The sequence below is a fragment of the Pelobates fuscus genome, chromosome 1 (assembly GCF_036172605.1).
Source record: "Pelobates fuscus isolate aPelFus1 chromosome 1, aPelFus1.pri, whole genome shotgun sequence".
NCBI lineage: Eukaryota > Metazoa > Chordata > Amphibia > Anura > Pelobatidae > Pelobates > Pelobates fuscus.
The window spans coordinates 97024475-97042619 of NC_086317.1; positions in this window are offsets into that span (position 1 = coordinate 97024475).

The following is an 18145-nucleotide window of genomic DNA, read 5'->3' on the forward strand; positions in this document are numbered from 1 at the left end:
CAACACATCGACCGGCTAAGTTATTTTATACTGGCTCATATGGTCAGCACCTGTGAAAAGATTGCTTTACGCATAGCTAAACTGTATCATACTTATTAACATTCTTCTACTTTTTTTTTTTTTTTTTATTCCACTTTTGCATTTTAATTTCTTTTATGTTTCTGGTCCATCATCATATGTGCACACATATTGCTTCTTCTTAACTTGGATGGATACACAGTATGTAACTATGTAACAATGTATCTGCATTCAGGGTTGATCAATGTGGGTTAAAATAGTTAAGTAGGAATTTACCAAAGTGTCTCTGAAACAAATGCGAATTGGTTCCGCTATTTGACCCACTATTAAAATTGTTTGGGTGTCTACAATCATGAATAGAAAGTTTCCATCTTGGAAAAAAGTCCCAATGTTATTATTTTTATGAATAATATCTGCAGAGTGCATAGTTCTCTACAATGGGTATGTAAAAAAGTTTAAATAGATTCAGACAAGCACATTAACATGAATAAATACAAGAGACAGGGAAGGCCTTGCTCAGTCTACAATCTGCCACGAGAAATAATGACATTGAACATTACAGTTGGAGACAAAGTTTAGCCCAAGCTAAAATGGGAATATGCTTACCCTATTATAGTTAACCAATTTAACCTAGTGTCAAATAAATGAGTCCCACATTTATCGGTCATTTTACCATTTAGTCCCTGTTGACTAGTGTTCTCTCCAAGCGTATGTTGCGTTTGGTGTTTGGTTATTTTATTGTTTGGAAGTGCAATAGGGATGGTGGAAGTTTGAAAGTGTATGTTCTATGCAGTCTATTTACCCTGTTTTGGGATTCTATTTATTTTACATGTTCAAGCTCTTGTTAAATCACATGCCAGAATATTTAGTTATATATATAAACCGGAATTACAAAAAACATGATAGAAATTCAAACATTTTAGATTTTAGGTTCCCACTATACAAATAAAGCAGATATACTCATCTTTAGTCCCACGCCATTCTGCTCATCCAGAGGCTCCTCAGCCAGGATCATCAGCCCATGTAAATCATAAAGAAGCACAGAGGGACCTACTGAGCAAGCATGGCAATTGCTGTGCCATCCAGCATATCTATTTATTTTATTATTATTATTATTATAATGCGTCTCGAAGCACTTTTCACAGAAAAGGCAGTGCTTACAGTGTTGAGACTGCAGGGGCGGTCTATTTGAACTAAAACCACTACATTAAGCTGTTGTGTGTTCTTTTTTTTAAATTCAGTATGGCTCATCAGTGGTGTAATTGTGGGTGGTGGCCCAGCACGACCTGGCCTCCTTTTTGTCGACAGAGCTGACAGAAGAGAAGTGGAACCGCATGGGAAGCTGGAGGAGAAGAAAGGAGAGGATCGAGCCAGGAGAGACGGACTGTAATGCTCAAGTACCTCAGCCAGCAATTGGACCGCATGGAAGCCCCCCTCCTGCATCCAAAATGTAGGAAACGGTAGGGTGGCTATAAAAGTGTACATTTTGATCTGCATTATATATGTGTGTGTGTGTGTGTGTATTTGTATGTCTCAATGTGTGTCTGTATGTCTGCTAGTGTGTGTCTGTGTATCTGTATGTTATCTGTATATGTGTTGCTGTTTATCTGTATGTGTGCCAGTGTGTACCTGCATGTGCGTCAGAATGTGCATCTATGTCTGTATATGTTTGTCTGTCAGTATGTATGTGTCTGTATGTCTGTCACTGTGTCTGTCAGTGTGTCTGTCAGTGTGTATGTGTATCAGTGTGTGTATCTGTGTGGCTGTATGTTACTGTGTGTGTCTGTGTACCTGTATGTTGTTTGTATGTATGTGTAGCTGTGTGTCTTTATATCTGCATGTGTGTCAGTGTGTTTATCTGTGCATCTGCATGTGTATTAATGTTTGTGTCTTTATACTGTATGTGTGTCAGTGTGTATATGAATGTGTATCAGTGTGTGTCTATGTATCTGAATGTGTGTCAGTGTGTGTATGTGTATGTGAATCACAGTGCGTGTGTGACAGTGTGACACAAATACACCCATGCATTCAAACACACTTCTGCATTTAAACACCAATATTACATACAAGCACATACAAGCACACCTCAACATTAACAAAAACACGCTTATGTTCAAACATACAAACACACTGCTCAGTGCTAAATACAACCCTGCAAGAATGGGAAAATGTCACAGCTCCAGCTTTTGAAGCACTGTGGGAGTTGTACGACAGATCGGAATCTACCTTTTAGCTAACCTAGCGATAGTGTGGGGGCCCAAACAAATTCTTGCACTAGGGCCCTCTCAATGTTAATAATGTCACTGTGGCTCATTATCTGTCCAAGTTCATAGAGCCTCCTACAGCCACGTGACAAATGTATTTTTGCCTAACATATTAACAAGAGGACAACCTGGGGATTTACAAATATATGATAAAAGATATACTCTTGGGTATAAATAAAAAAAATTATTAACATATAAACAAAAAAACATGTTCAAGCTTTTCAATGTTCTCTCAAAAATTCAAACGTTAAACATAAATATATTTTTATATTAATATTTATTATGTATTTTTAATGTTGGGGTGTTACTTTTTTGCTTCATATTCAGGGCTCCCATTTCATTGGTAAAATACAATCACTTTTTTCCATCACGAGACTGTCTCCTCAAAGTAACCCAATCATCATTTTTTCTCTTATAGAGAAGCATTGATTACATCTGTCCAGTCCAATGCTTGTATTTAGGGGAAGAAAATGTTCCTTTAATATTGTTTACTGCAAGCTTACTTGTTTACTTGTTCAAATTTAAAACTTGAGGTGTCCCCTCAATGTCAGAAGAAAACTGGCCTGACAGTGGATTGATCAAGGGATTTATAATTGTAGTACGTAGTGTACCTATAATCTTAATTTTAGTAATGACAGCAGGCAAGTATTTGCATAACTTTCTTTACTATAAATCGCCAGCATCACAGATCAATCGAGTAAGTTTAAACCAATCAAAAATAAGTAACATCACATATATTAGTTAGTCAAGCCCCCAACTCCTCCTCTTTCTTTAAAGTGAACAGAGATAGTCAATGTAACAGAACAAAAACTGGTGAACTTGGCAAAACATCCAGGTAATTCCGGAATATAACTTTCTTTGGCAGCTGCAACTTGTCCACTTAGTAGTACGTGGTATTTCATACTGAAAAGAAGAAGAAAGAAGTGAAAGATACTTGAAGTGACCTTCATGTAACGTATATATTATGAACAGTACATATTGTATTACTAAATTCGACTATATCAACGTAACTTGATAGATGCTACATATTTGCAATTCGTTCCCGAATGTGAATTTGGATGAATTTCGGGCAATTCGGACATTAGGATGCCGAAGTGCCAAATTTTGGGAGTGCCAAAGTGCCGAATTTCGGAAGAGTCTAACCAAACCGAAATTGCCAAAGTAAAGAAGAAAGAGAGAAAGGGACTCCAATGGTACAGTATATTAGACAAAACTTACCCTTAGCACACAAGCTACCCATGAAAACTCCCAACACGACAGAAAAGGCACAAAGGCCAAAACCACTGTGAATTAAAGAACCTTGCCGATCTGAATGCTACAGGGCCTGCAGAAAGTAGCTATAGGAGCTTAAGAGGGACTTGCACGTCACCAATGTATATCACTGAAACATCATCTATACAAAACGACTACTGAAACAGAAACAGAAAACGATTGGACCTGCGAGTCCACACTGTTGGTTTACACTACAAAATTTTGAACATGTTCAATAAAAACATATTTACAAAAAAAAAAAAGATATGGTTTGTAGGGCGTAGAGTGGTATGATCCCCACTTCTGGGATATGTGTGTTTCAAAAACCTCCAATGGTATGGTAATAAGGGAGACCCCAATCGAAAAAAAAAATTTGCAACAAAATATAGTGCCATGCATATCCCAGAAGTGGGGACCATACCACTAAACTGGCATGTTTAATGCGTTTAGCAGGATTCTTCCCTGTCGCCTGAGCACGTGGTGTGGAGAAGCCGTCTCATTGGCATTTTGGCAGGGAGTGGAGGTCCTTAGAAGGAGCCTCCAAGCCTATATTATCTTCCGAGTCATGAGGTATTGGTCCCAGAGCCTGTGTAGAGAGCTCAGGCGGAACTTGCGAGAGCATTTTGGATATCGCCTTTTCCATGGAAAGGACGTATATATTAGGACACTTGCAAGGCCTGGTGAGTAGACACCTTCCTCAGATCAATTGGGGGTTAGCCTGGTATTGAGGTATTGTAACACTCTCCACTAGAGACTGTGTTATGAGGGCTCTTATACAACTCTGGTCGTATTGAGCGGCAAGTAGCATAAGGGGAACACACCCTTGTATTTATGGGAAGCGTCAGTAAGCTTCATTAGCCAAAGGGACAAACCCCTAAGTCCTCACTTGGGGAGGTACCAACCGCATGTTTGACAGTAGTGATTCTTATGTAGGATAAATTGTCCGAGGGTAGTGGTTGTAGTATTGTACCTTAGGAAAAAAGGCCTGTGGATGACTGTTGGGCATGTTATTGGGTGCGACCCAATGATAGAGTCAGGCAGGCTGCACATCAGGGGTAAGGTCAATTATACAGTAATGGCATTCACAGCCCACACAGTTATCCGTTAATTATGTAACATAATAAGACATGCCACTTGTATATGTACAGCAATTAGCACATGTAAAATCCTGATGTAGAATATGGTTGCTTCTGCAGCTCCTGTGTACAGTATCCTGTCTCCCAACAGTAAGCTCCAGATCCGACTGTAACCGGGCACCTGCAGGGGAAAACCAAAATGGCCACCGTGAATCTTGCGAGATTCAAGAGGGCCGCCACGCACGAGGACCTGGCAGGAAGAACTCCTGCGGGTCCATGAGACGATAAAACACCAAAGGGAGCCTAGCGCTAGCGTACCCAGCCCTGGGTTAGTGCTATAAGGTGAGGGGAAAGTGGGGAGGTAGTCCCCTGAGAGAAAGTAAGCTGTGGTGAGATAGCCAGCCATGGCGGTTGTTAGTGTCATGGTACAGTAAAAGGAAACCCCAGGGAAAAGGAAATAGTGGCCTAGAGGCCAGAAAGGAGGGTAGCACATTATTTATAATAATAAACAAATATATAGATAATAGTAGTATAATGTAATAGAATCATCAGGAGAAAATACCCTGACCTGTGCCTCTGTGTGGAGCAGCAAACAAAGAGGAGGAGTTGGGGGCTGGACTAACCTATATATGTGATGTTACTTATTTTTGATTGGTTTAAACTTGATTGATCTGTGCTGCTGGAGATTTAGAGTAATATGAAGCCTCCTGTCATGTGGTAAAATTTGAAATGAATAATATCTAACTCACATTGTGGGAACATGCCTGTCAAGTGTTTATCTTCTGAGGTAAACTGGAAGAAAACAGAGACAATAGTCAAGGTCCTTATAATAGTGTAGGATTTTGCCAAAATGAGAATGCACAGAAAACCTTTTATTCTAGCTTTTATTAATGTCATCATTGATTTAATCTTGTTTCAGTGTTATTGTTCTGAACGTAGAAAAAAACACAGGAAAAGTTATGGAAGTATATGTTGACAGACAAAATTACAAAGCAGCGAGAACCGCAACAGGAAGATACATTAGATTTAAAACAGGAAATTGCGCCTGAAGCTTTTTGAGAAAAAGTAACGTCAGTTCAGTAACGATAGATACATATTAATGAACAAGATAAGTGGAGTTAAATAGGGCTTTTTGTGCTTTCTAATAATAGGTTGACCTTCTTACTGATTTGCTCAACTACAATAATCTGTAACCACCTTAAATAAACAACAAAGGGCATCTACGCACTGAACACTAAAATAGACGGACACTGCACTCTAAACATAGCGGAAGGGAATGTAGCTGCCCTATTACAATACTATCTGAAGCAAGAGTAACCCGTCCTAGTCCTGCTCTTGCTGGAAGACAGATGCAGATTAAGTATTGGGATATAAGTTTATATTTTGTCCCTTCAGGCATGTGTGGCAAGAAAAACATCAAAGGTCTTATTGGCACTCTGATGTCCAGTATTTAAAGTAACTCTGTCACACATAAAAACATTTTTTATCCCCCCCCTTATTTTTCAACCCCTAACTTTCAAATTTCTTTGCTAAAAATCACCTCCCTTTGTGTATAGTTGTGCTAATCTTCACAGGGCCGAATCCTTATTCATGGCACCGCCATGTTCTAAGTACTAGCAGTGACGTCTTAACCCCACACATGCTCTCAGTTGCCCTTGAACGCCACATAAATGTTTGTCTCTTCCGAATACATTTGGACAGAAAACAAATTGTGTTATGTCCATTTTTTTCAGACAAAATTCGGGCATTATGTTCGCATTGTAATTTCCTTCAGATGAATAACATTCTGATGTGGACCGCAGCTGCATCTTCAGCCGTTTGGTAAATAACTCCCTAAATTGGGTTTGCCATATTTAAGGGTACCAAATTATGGAGCGGTTTAGTAGATAACTCTTTTTTGGATCCTTATGGAAATTCTGAAAAGCCCTTCCTTTTATCAACTTTGGTCTTTCAGACAACTTTACTAATACAAAGTAAAAAATACTTAGCATTAGTAAATAAGGGAGGTTGTATCCACCCTCCTTATTCTACTCGCCTTGCCGCAAGTAGGGGCATGTGTACTAAACAGCAGGCAGCCAGTGACTGTCCACTGTAACAAAAAAGGACAGGCGACTGGGTAGCTATTTCTACCCAGGTTTTAATCCAATAAAGGGGGACCTGGCACTGGTCCACTATACCCCCACAGTGCGGCACCTAACAAACTACTTAACAGGGGAGGGAGTGAAAGTGTTCCCCCAACTGTGCCCCTCGAGTGGGAGCTATTAAACTAAAGGGGATGAAAACTACCAGTGGCTTCACTGGGGGGGGGGGGGGGGGGAGGAGGGGCCATGCCCCCCTACATCATGCAGTGCCCCACCTTGTGCCCCCCCCCCCCCAATTGAAATGCAAGTCAGGAGCACTGCATCTCCCTTCACAAGCTGCAGCAGCACAGTCACTGTGAAAACTGTGTCCACACTTTTTCCCCCTCCGTCAGAGGGGGCACTGTGCCCCTTCCGCCCGGGTCCCACGTGTAGCGGTGGAACTGCCGCCGGTGCAGTTGCAATGGAGCCCACACACTGTTGGGGCCTATCGGGTGGCCCACACACTTAGGGCCGCCCTATAGCTTCAGGGGCCCGGTCAGTGCTGCGGACGTGCAATAGTGCGACCGGGCTGCAAACTATTGCTGGGAGGAAGTGGCCGTCACTTCCTCCCAGCTCCCTCCCCTCCGTGTCGCACGGGAGGGAAGAAAGCCAGGCCGCGGGAGCCACGCCGACTCCCATCAGCCACAGCCTTCCACCTGCAAAATTAGCTGTATTTGTGTATGTTAGTATGTATGTATGTCAGTATGTCTGTGTGTATGTCAGTATGTATGTCAGTATGTATGTCAGTATGTATGTGTGTATGTCAGTATGTATCTATGTATCTATGTATGTGTGTCAGTATGTATGTATGTATGTTAGTATGTGTGTATGTATGTGTGTCAGTATGTATGTATGTCAGTATGTATGTATGTCGGTATGTGTGTGTATGTGTGTGTATGTATGCATGTATATGTGTGTGTATGTATGTGTTTGTGTATGTATGTGTCAGTATGTCAGTATGTATGTGTGTATGTATGTATGTGTGTCTGTGTGTCTGTCAGTATGTATGTCAGCATGTGTGTGTATGTATGTCAGTATGTAAGTATGTGTGTCAGTATGTATGTATGTATGTCAGTATGCATGTGTGTATGTATATCAGTATGTATGTATGTGTGTCAGTATGTATGTATGTATGTCAGTATGTATGCATGTATGTCAGTATGAATGTATGTCTGCATGTCATGTATGAACGTATGTCTGTGTGTATGTGTGTATGGATGTCAGTATGTATGAATGTATGTATGTATGTCAGTATGTCTGTATATATGTATGTATGTCAGTATGTCTGTGTGTATGTCAGTATGTATGTCAGTATGTATTTCAGTATGTATGTGTGTATGTCAGTATGTATCTATGTATATATGTATGTGTGTCAGTATGTATGTATGTATGTTAGTATGTGTGTATGTATGTGTGTCAGTATGTATGTATGTATGTATGTCAGTATGTATGTATGTCAGTATGTGTGTGTGTATGTGTGTGTGTGTGTGTGTATGTATGTATGTGTGTGTGTATGTATGTGTTTGTGTATGTATGTGTCAGTATGTCAGTATGTATGTGTGTATGTATGTATGTATGTATGTATGTGTGTCTGTGTGTCTGTCAGTATGTATGTCAGCATGTGTGTGTATGCATGTCAGTATGTAAGTATGTGTGTCAGTATGTATGTATGTATGTCAGTATGCATGTGTGTATGTATATCAGTATGTATGTATGTGTGTCAGTATGTATGTATGTATGTCAGTATGTATGCATGTCTGCATATCATGTATGAACGCATGTCTGTGTGTATGTGTGTATGGATGTCAGTATGTATGACTGTATGTATGGATGTCAGTATGTCTGTATATATGTATGTATGTCAGTATGTATGTGTGTATGTCAGTATGTATGTGTGTATGTCAGTATGTATGTCAGTATGTATGTGTGTATGTCAGTATGTATCTATGTATCTATGTATGTGTGTCAGTATGTATGTATGTCAGTATGTATGTATGTCAGTATGTGTGTGTGTATGTGTATGTGTGTGTGTATGTATGTATGTGTGTGTGTATGTATGTATGTGTTTGTGCATGTATGTGTCAGTATGTCAGTATGTATGTGTGTATGTATGTATGTGTGTCTGTGTGTCTGTCAGTATGTATGGCAGCATGTGTGTGTATGTATGTCAGTATGTATGTATATGTGTCAGTATGTATGTATGTATGTCAGTATGCATGTGTGTATGTATATCAGTATGTATGTATGTGTGTCAGTATGTATGTATGTATGTCAGTATGTATGCATGTATGTCAGTATGTCAGTATGAATGTATGTCTGCATATCATGTATGAACGTATGTCTGTGTGTATGTGTGTATGGATGTCAGTATGTATGACTGTATGTATGTATGTCAGTATGTCTGTATTTATGTATGTATGTCAGTATGTCTGTGTGTATGTCAGTATGTATGTCAGTATGTATGTGTGTATGTCAGTATGTATCTATGTATGTATGTATGTGTGTCAGTATGTATGTATGTCAGTATGTATGTATGTCAGTATGTGTGTGTGTATGTGTATGTGTGTGTGTATGTATGTATGTGTGTGTGTATGTATGTATGTGTTTGTGTATGTATGTGTCAGTATGTCAGTATGTATGTGTGTATGTATGTATGTGTGTCTGTGTGTCTGTCAGTATGTATGTCAGCATGTGTGTGTATGTATGTCAGTATGTATGTATATGTGTCAGTATGTATGTATGTATGTCAGTATGCATGTGTGTATGTATATCAGTATGTATGTATGTGTGTCAGTATGTATGTATGTATGTCAGTATGTATGCATGTATGTCAGTATGTCAGTATGAATGTATGTCTGCATGTCATGTATGAACGTATGTCTGTGTGTATGTGTGTATGGATGTCAGTATGTATGAATGTATGTATGTATGTCAGTATGTCTGTATATATGTATGTATGCCAGTATGAATGTATGCCATTATGAATGTATGTCTGTGTATGTATGTGTGTATGGATGTCAGTGTCTGTCTGTCTGTATGAATGTATGTGTGTCAGTATGTCTGTATGTATGTATATATGTATGTATGTCGGTGTATGTATGTGTATGTCCTCATGCATGTGTGTCTGTATGTATGTTAGTATGTGTCTATCTGTCACTATGTATGCCTGTGTGTCTGTATATGTGTGTATGTCTCAGTATGTGTGTGTCAGTATGTATGCCTATATGCGTGTATGTCTGTTTCAGTATGTGTGTCTGTTAATATGTATCTGTGTGTGTGTCTGTGTGTGTATTCCTGTGGGTGGGATTTGGGGGAGGACCCTGTGGGCGGGATTGGAGGTGGGCCCCAGGAGGTCCAGACCCTGAGCTGAGTTAAGGGCCCCAAAATTTCTGGTGGCGGCCCTGTTTTTTTTTTTTTTACACACTACTCTTAGGGTTGCCATGTATTTCTCATATATTTCTTATGGTTGCCAGGTATTTCTCAGAAGTATTTCTCAGGTATTTGAGGCTGCCTAGCCGGTGCCGGTATTGCAGTAATACCGGCAATACAAATGTCTGTCTGAGTATAAACAGAGATCATTCTGCAATACCAGCGCCGGCCAGTAGGGGTCGCTCTTTGTGTGGAGAGAGGCAGGGATAAGGAGTTACAGCATCTACCTCCCTGCCTCTCACTACTCATTGATCCGCGGGGGAGCAGCTCTGCACAGAGTCCAGACAGCAGCTCCATCCTGTGAGATATGGGGACTGTTAGAGACTTAGGGATGCTGAGACATTGGGACACTGGGCGACATGGGGACACTGAGACACTAGGAGACACTGAGAGACATGGGGACACTGGGGGACACAGGGAGATATGGGGACAATGGGCAACTTTGAGACCTGGGAGACATGGGGCCCTCCCAGTGTCCCCATGTCTCCCAGCCAGTGTCCCTAGTGTCTCAGTATCCCCATGTCTCCCAGTGTCCCTGGTGTCTCTCAGTGTCCGTAGTATGCCAGTGTCCATAGTGTTTGAGGGTGTCCTAGTCTCCCAAAGTCCCCTAGTCTCCCAGTGTCTCTTTGTCCCAATGTCTCCCAGTGTCTCAGTGTCCCCTAGTATAAAAGAAAAAAATATCAGGCACTGTGATAGATTTAAGCAGGTTTATTGGACACCCAGTGTCTCTTTGTCCCAATATGCGCTAACCTTACCCCAGGTTTATTGGACACCGCAATGTTTCAACATGTACCTAGGTCTTTATCAAGTCTCCAGTGTTCCCTATGTATCACAGTGTCCTTTATGTATCAGAGTGTATCAGTGCCCCATGTCTCCCAGTATCCCCAGTTGTCTCTCAGTGTCCGTAGTGTCTCAGTGTCCTTAGTGTCTCTGTGTCCCCTAGTCTCTCAGAATCCTCTAGTCTCCCAGTGTCCCCATGTCTCACAGGGCCCCCAAGTGTCTCAGTGTCCCCTAGTATAAAATAAAAAAATCTCAGGCACTCACTGTGATAGATTTAAGCAGGTTTATTGGACACCACCCATTTTGTACCCAGGTCAAAACCAAGTCTCCAGTGTCCCCTATATATCACAGTGTCCCCTATGCATCACAGTGTATCAGTGCTTCATATCTCCCAGTGCCCCCTCATGTCTCAAAATCACCCAATGTCCCCATGTTTTCAGTGTCCCCAGGTCTCCCAGTGATCCCTAGTATCTCAGTGTCCCCATGTCTCCCAGTGTCCCAATGTCTCTCAATGTCCCCTAGTGTCCTAGTGACATGGGAACACTGGGAGGCATGGGGACACAGACACTATGGGACTGGGAGACATAGGGACACAGACATGCCCCTTTTTGTGTATGTTCACCCCTTTCGGCAGTTCTGGTTATGTGATTTGTGTCAGTGGCCCACCCTTTTACCCCATCCACAGACTTCCTGCTTTACTGGACACTGCTGTTAGGGGGTATGGGATTACTTGAAAGATGAAAGCGTGAGATTAGCATAGGGTATGTGTTTTCTCATAACTGCATACTATGAGTTTCCCTCCAGCACCATCTGCATCAGATATATGACGCTTAGGAGGTAGGACTGTTTAGTGTTTTTGGTCAATAAGATTTTGTAATTAGGCCCATCATAGTTGTCAGCACCAGGCCCACTAGGCTCTTAATCTGGCCCTGGTGTGTGTGTGTATGAAATGTAACAAAGATGAGGGCACTCAATGGATTTCCAAATCAAATAAGTGTATTCAGAATGTTGCCAATATGGATCAACGTTTCGACCAAACAGGTATTTATCAAGATCTTGATAAAGACCTGTTTGGTTGAAATGTTGATCCATATTGGCAACATTCTGAATACTACGTGTATTCAGAATGTTGCCAATATGGATCAACATTTCAATGGAAATCCATTGAGTGCCCTCATCTTTGTTACATTTCATATACTCAGCGCAGAGCAGCATCTTGGTGTAAGTTTTTTTGTTCATTACTTTAGGATTGAGTCCCTACTTTGTTTTAATTGGCCAAACTCGAAAAGAAAAAAAGAACAGGTGTATGGTGGCCAGAGGCTCTATTAAGGTGGTTTATCAAAAGATGTTACAGCAGATTAGTAACACAGTTACAACATAGGGTACCCAAATCCATCCTCCTAGGGTACTATTCATTTAACAGTGATTTTTAAACAGGATACAAACCATACATCCCAAGTGTCTATAATTAGGAGAGGAAAGTCCTTATTTTGGGTCCAAATTGCTTTGTCCCTCTTTTCTATCCTAATGTCCCTCTCTTCTAGGAGCTTAATTGTTAGTGTGTCTGAGAGTGTAACAGAGCTCCACAGCAATAATATTTACAGATATATGACCTTAAACTACAATATATATATATATATAGATCTTGATAAAGACCGCTTGACGGTCGAAACGTTGATTTGTTTGCCTAGAACTTGAATACACAGCTTTTGCAAAACCAGTGAGTGCTCTCATTTTTTTGATTTTTTTTGATTTTTTTGATTTATATATATATATATATATATATATATATATATATATATATATATATGTGTGTATTTAGGAATCAGCCTGTTTAAGATATGTGGATCTTGTCCCTTATTACATTATTACATTTTACTTATGTAAATTGTTATCAGTAAGTCACCTAAAATTTCTCAGAACAGTCCCAATCCTGGTTACACGCCCACGCACGCCCATGAAATGAAAGTGTCCCCCATTGTACATTTGAAATATCTGATGGTATGGACAAACATCTTGCACCTCTGAGCTGAAAGGGTAGATTGAGAGGCTCTATATAATTGTATCTAAAAAAGGCTTATTTAACACAGCAATGCATATAAATATAATTAAAAACATACGACAATAGATTTATGTATGGGGATTACACAAGTGTTAGCAATAGCAGTTAAAAAGAGTCTGGGCCCAAGTAGTCCTGTGTAATAGTGAATAGAAATAATATACAGTCAAAAACATTCCATAGATTATTATTTCTACATGATTAGCAGGATATCATGCACGTGTACTGTAGGGGGTAAAATTATCATCCATCCATCTTGTGTGGTGTGCATGCAGGTGCTTTTTCATACAACTGAAATACTGCTTCTGCTAAATTTTGGCAGAGCATAGGTTCATAGCAACTAGCAATGTGCAATTCTTCTAAAACATGCCAGGCCTACAGGTTCACTAACAGCTTGCCGCAGCAACATAAACACACAAACTGATAAAATATTCTAAAAAGAAAATGCAACGTTGATACAAAATAGAATATGACCATAGTGCTCACAGACAAAAAACTTTGCGGGGTTTGTTCACAAAACATTGAATTGCAGAAATGTAAAAATCTGATTACGGCAAATTTAATTTATTACAATAGGTGCCTTTATTTATTTAAAACCATTAATATCCCTTTAGTCTAGTCGTAGTGACTCATATCTCTGTCAGTGTTCTGGCAAACATTATCAGCAGTCCCAACTGCTATCCCAAAAGCTGTACCATTACCAGTAAGACAAAACAAGTCATGCTTTAACCACAAAACACCTGCTTTAGCAGAAGAAGAACAGCAGGAATTTTCCACCTCCGCTCTAAACTTCTTTGGACTAAATATGACTTTTTCTAGATGTAAATATGACCGAAACCAGTGAACCAAGTAAAGTTTCAGGATAGAATGAGCTTAGTCTCTTAGGTTCCCAGATTAATTAGAGACGAGAGAAAACTTGGGAGAACCTCACTTTCTTATCTATCACTTAGCCTGCTGTAAGATTAATCTAGCTGGGGTTTACAAACTGTAAATGAGCCATTTATGTGATAGTCTACAGAGAAGAAACATAGGGGCAATTGTTTTCAAGGCAATCGCTGAATAATAGGTTGTACAGACATGACTCATCCCTCTTGCAATCTACATACCAAGTGGTCCCATTATGCTTCAAATTTTGTTTCGAAAAGCCAAGAAAGAATAGCTGTACTTTCGGTTATTGCACTGGAACTAATTTATATTCAAGGGTTGCTTATAAATTCATCATGTAGCAATTGTGTTTATACATAGCGTTTCTATGCTGCAAGCCATAGAACAAGGCTTTCTTTTCAGAACCTTAAACGTTAGAATGTCCTTATTTGCAACATTTCAAAGAAACCATTAATGTACATGTTTTAAAAATAGCAGCATTTAATTCAAAAATGTTACTATACGTGTGCTAATTTGACATTACTTATTTTTTGTTTACTTTACATTTTTCTGTTTGAAATATCTTCCTTTTGTCCTCTTAATAAACTCAGTTATAGGGATTTTTAGTGACCCAGAGTTCAAAGAGGCATGTGCTATTGTCCTTAAATCAGAACTGGCAGCATTAAACACATTTGGAAGTTTTTTTATGGGTTAATTTTCAAAATTAAAGGGACACTATAGTCACCAGAACAATTACAGCTTAATGTAGTTGTTCTGGTGAGTATAATCATTGTATGCAGGCATTTTCATGCAAACACTGCCTTTTCAGGGACACCATATGGCCAATGGAGGTGCTTCCTGGCAGCAGTGCCGTTCAGCGTCTCCGCGCTCTGCATAGAGACGCTGAATTTTCTTCATACAGATGCATTGATTTAATGCATCTCTGTGAGGAGGTGCTGACTGGCCAAAACAGTGTTTGGCCCTGCCCTCTTGCCGATTTTAGCCAATCCAATTCTTTCTCCATGGGAAAGCAGTGGATAGGTTAAAAATCTGCAATTCTGACGATGTCACTAGGGGAGGGAGGTGGGCAGCGCCGGTGGACCCACCCGGCGCTGGAAAAAGGGTGACGTTTATTCATTTTTAAGGGAGCTAAGGGGGGGGGGGGGGAAGCCAATACATGTTTGTGTTCCTGACCCTATAGCATTCCTTTAAATTCTGTTTGATCACTCACTTTTGATCAATCAGGCTGCATTAACTAATAATAATTTAAATTAATCCACTAATGCACCATGCTGGATTAAATTAATCATAATTCTGTAATATGAAAAAATAATTATAGGTCTCTGGGAAGCACCACAAATTATATATTGTATCCTTAACTTGCCTTAACTGCTATATGGATGTTTGTGCTCAGGATTCCAGTCCAGTACTCCAAATAGGTAACAAACCAAAATTTTAATCTTCCTCTAAATTTAAATATAGTCTGGGTTTTCAAGTATTTTAATGGTGATCGGTACTTGATCAGAGGATGATACACTATTCTTATTTTCAGCTACTCTGACGGTAGTTACATCTTCAATATCATATGGTTATGTGTCTTTAAGTTCCAATATCTGTGTTGGGATGATGTGTTTTTATTAGTTATTAGTTACTCCCAATACTTTATGATATAAAGGAGTCCCTTTGTTTTCAATTTTGCATGGGTTTTCTCTGTCGCGATTGGAGTTATCATTGGGATTACCTTAAGAGGTGTAACTAGAGTGAGAAGGAATTGTCTTGTCTGTGGAGTCAAACTTGATCTTTAGAAAGTATATGAAACAAGCTGATGGTGTACTAAAAATAATATTGCTTACTTGTTCTGGTGTCCAAGTGTAAACAAGTGGTCAGGAGAAGCTAAAAGTTAGGGCTGACAGAAAAAGTTCATAAGCAGTGAGACAGATCTTGGGTCAAAGGTAACCATAATAACACGATGCTAGACAGGAACATGAGTTACTTGTATCAAATCCCTCTAAAAAGATGAGTTGTAGAGATTTGGTGGTTAGTATGGTGGTTAGAATGAGTTATGATTAAAAGTGAAATATGTCTAGTAGCAACAGACGGTCTAAATGTGCAATATTTAGACCAAAACCATAGATTTATCAAAAACAACATGTGTGTAGGTAGCGGTTATCGTGTGGTGCGACTCAATACATTCCCCCCCCCCCCATTCAATCCCTTAACCCAATCAAAACTAGGAAACATATATGTGTGATATAAAAAAGGCCACAGCTTTTATTTATAATTTAACAAACATATTTATAAACCAACCATAAATAAAATCAAGGTATAAGCATGGTTTAACTCAAACTAGTCCTTGCCAACCGTACCACCAACCCTCTAGGGTACACACCCTACCGAGGCATCAGCCCTCCCCCCTCGTCCAGGATACCTGGCCTACACCTTGGCCTTCCAATTCCACATGCCAACCCCTGGCCACCATTCCTGGCACAGAGGGCACGCCCAAATACCCAAACATTTCCCGAGGTTAGGGAAGGGGGCCCGACCCAGCATCCTTCTTTTCCTGTACTCCTCTTCCCAATTGGTTCAGTAAGGACCATACCCGCCACTAGCCCCTGCTGCATTTACGCCTAAATCAGCGGGCGCGACCCGCAAGCAACGCCATGGCCTGCTCCAACGCATCCTGCAGCTCTAAGTTAAACAAGTCCAAACCGACATCAGTTAGATGGACCCCATCCGGGCGAAAAAAGATCGCTGCCTCCCGCTCGAAAATACGGTGTCGCACTGTCAAGCCCCCGACACCTAGCACAAATTTGGAAACCCGCTTATTAATTTTTACCCTACAGCGCTCAATGGCTCCCTGATCGCGTGCGCACTTCCAATAGTTCCTGGAAACTATTCCCGACCATACTAGGCAAAGTTGCGGAAAAAGCACTCGCAAGCGCGCCAAGTCTCGCCTAATCAGCTCCCCTAATCCCCACGCAGGCAGCGAACCTAAATCGTTCCCACCCAGATGCACCACCAAAACATCCGGGACTCCTAATAAAGTAGATAACTGCACGACCTCCGGCAACAGCTGACCCCATTTCATGCCCCGGAACCCGAACCACCGGACCTCCGCCAGTTCCCGAGGTATTCCAAGCCTTGTCCCACCCGGGCGTACCCCAGCCCGCAGGTGGGCCCAGTAGATGTAGGAATGACCGATTAGCCAGATCCGTCGGCCGGGCCCTGTGGAGAAAACACAAGGGGGATACTGATCAGACGTGTGGGCCGCAAATAGGACCGAAACCTCCCCGATTCCCATCTACCAATCCTTTGAATGGCCTGGCCGAGAAACCTAAACGAGAGGCTTCCGTAGCAGCCCCAATCCGAAAAGAGTGACCCCCAAAGTCTGCGCTCGAAATACCCAGTTGTTCGAGTGCCAAACGGAAAACCCGGAGAAATTGGAAGCGAGAAAGAAAGGACCCATCCACATGAATTAACAATGGGCCTTCAACACCCGGACGACACGGACCGTAAGATTGAAAAGATGCGACGGGACAGACGGCCGAACCAGGAATGGCGCGGAGGGAAACCCATGCCCCCCTAACGAAAATGTCAGTTTTTGACTTTTGCACCAAAAAACGCACAGTATCATCCACGACAGACACATCATTGAACAACAAGCCGCCTGGAACCCGTTTGCTAGGGCTCACAAGCTCCCCAATCCGCAGAGCCCCAAAAAAGGCGAAAGTGAAAGCCACCCGAAACAAACGCGCTTCGAAATCGGACAAACAGACCCTGGATAAGACCGACGCGATACCAAGTAGCAGCGCACCTGAAACCGGTCTCCTAGAATCCCGTGGCTGCGGGCCTCTACGCCAGCCACGCATTGCAAGCCGGACCATGCAGTCCTTGGTAACATCCGGCACATGAGTCAGGTTGAACCAGAAGCTCAGACCAGACAGCTTCCCCGATACCATGGCTGGGGAACATCCACTAGCCTCCCAAAACCAAAACAACCGTAAAACCCCTTGAGTCCTCTCCGCAGTTGAAGAAAACCCACCTTGTTCCTGTTCAAGAGCGACCCAGTCCCCCCATGCCTTACCGTACCGGGCCCAAGTAGCCTCCGACACTGAAGACCGTATCCATTCCCTTATTCGCTCAGGCCAAGGGACCATAGCTCTCTGGGACAGGGAAGGCCCTTCGTATCTGCTTCGGGCGCGGCCAATCGAAACACCTGCCATTGGAAACGAGAAAGAGCGTCAGCCGTGGTATTCTCTACACCAGGAATATGCACAGCGCGAC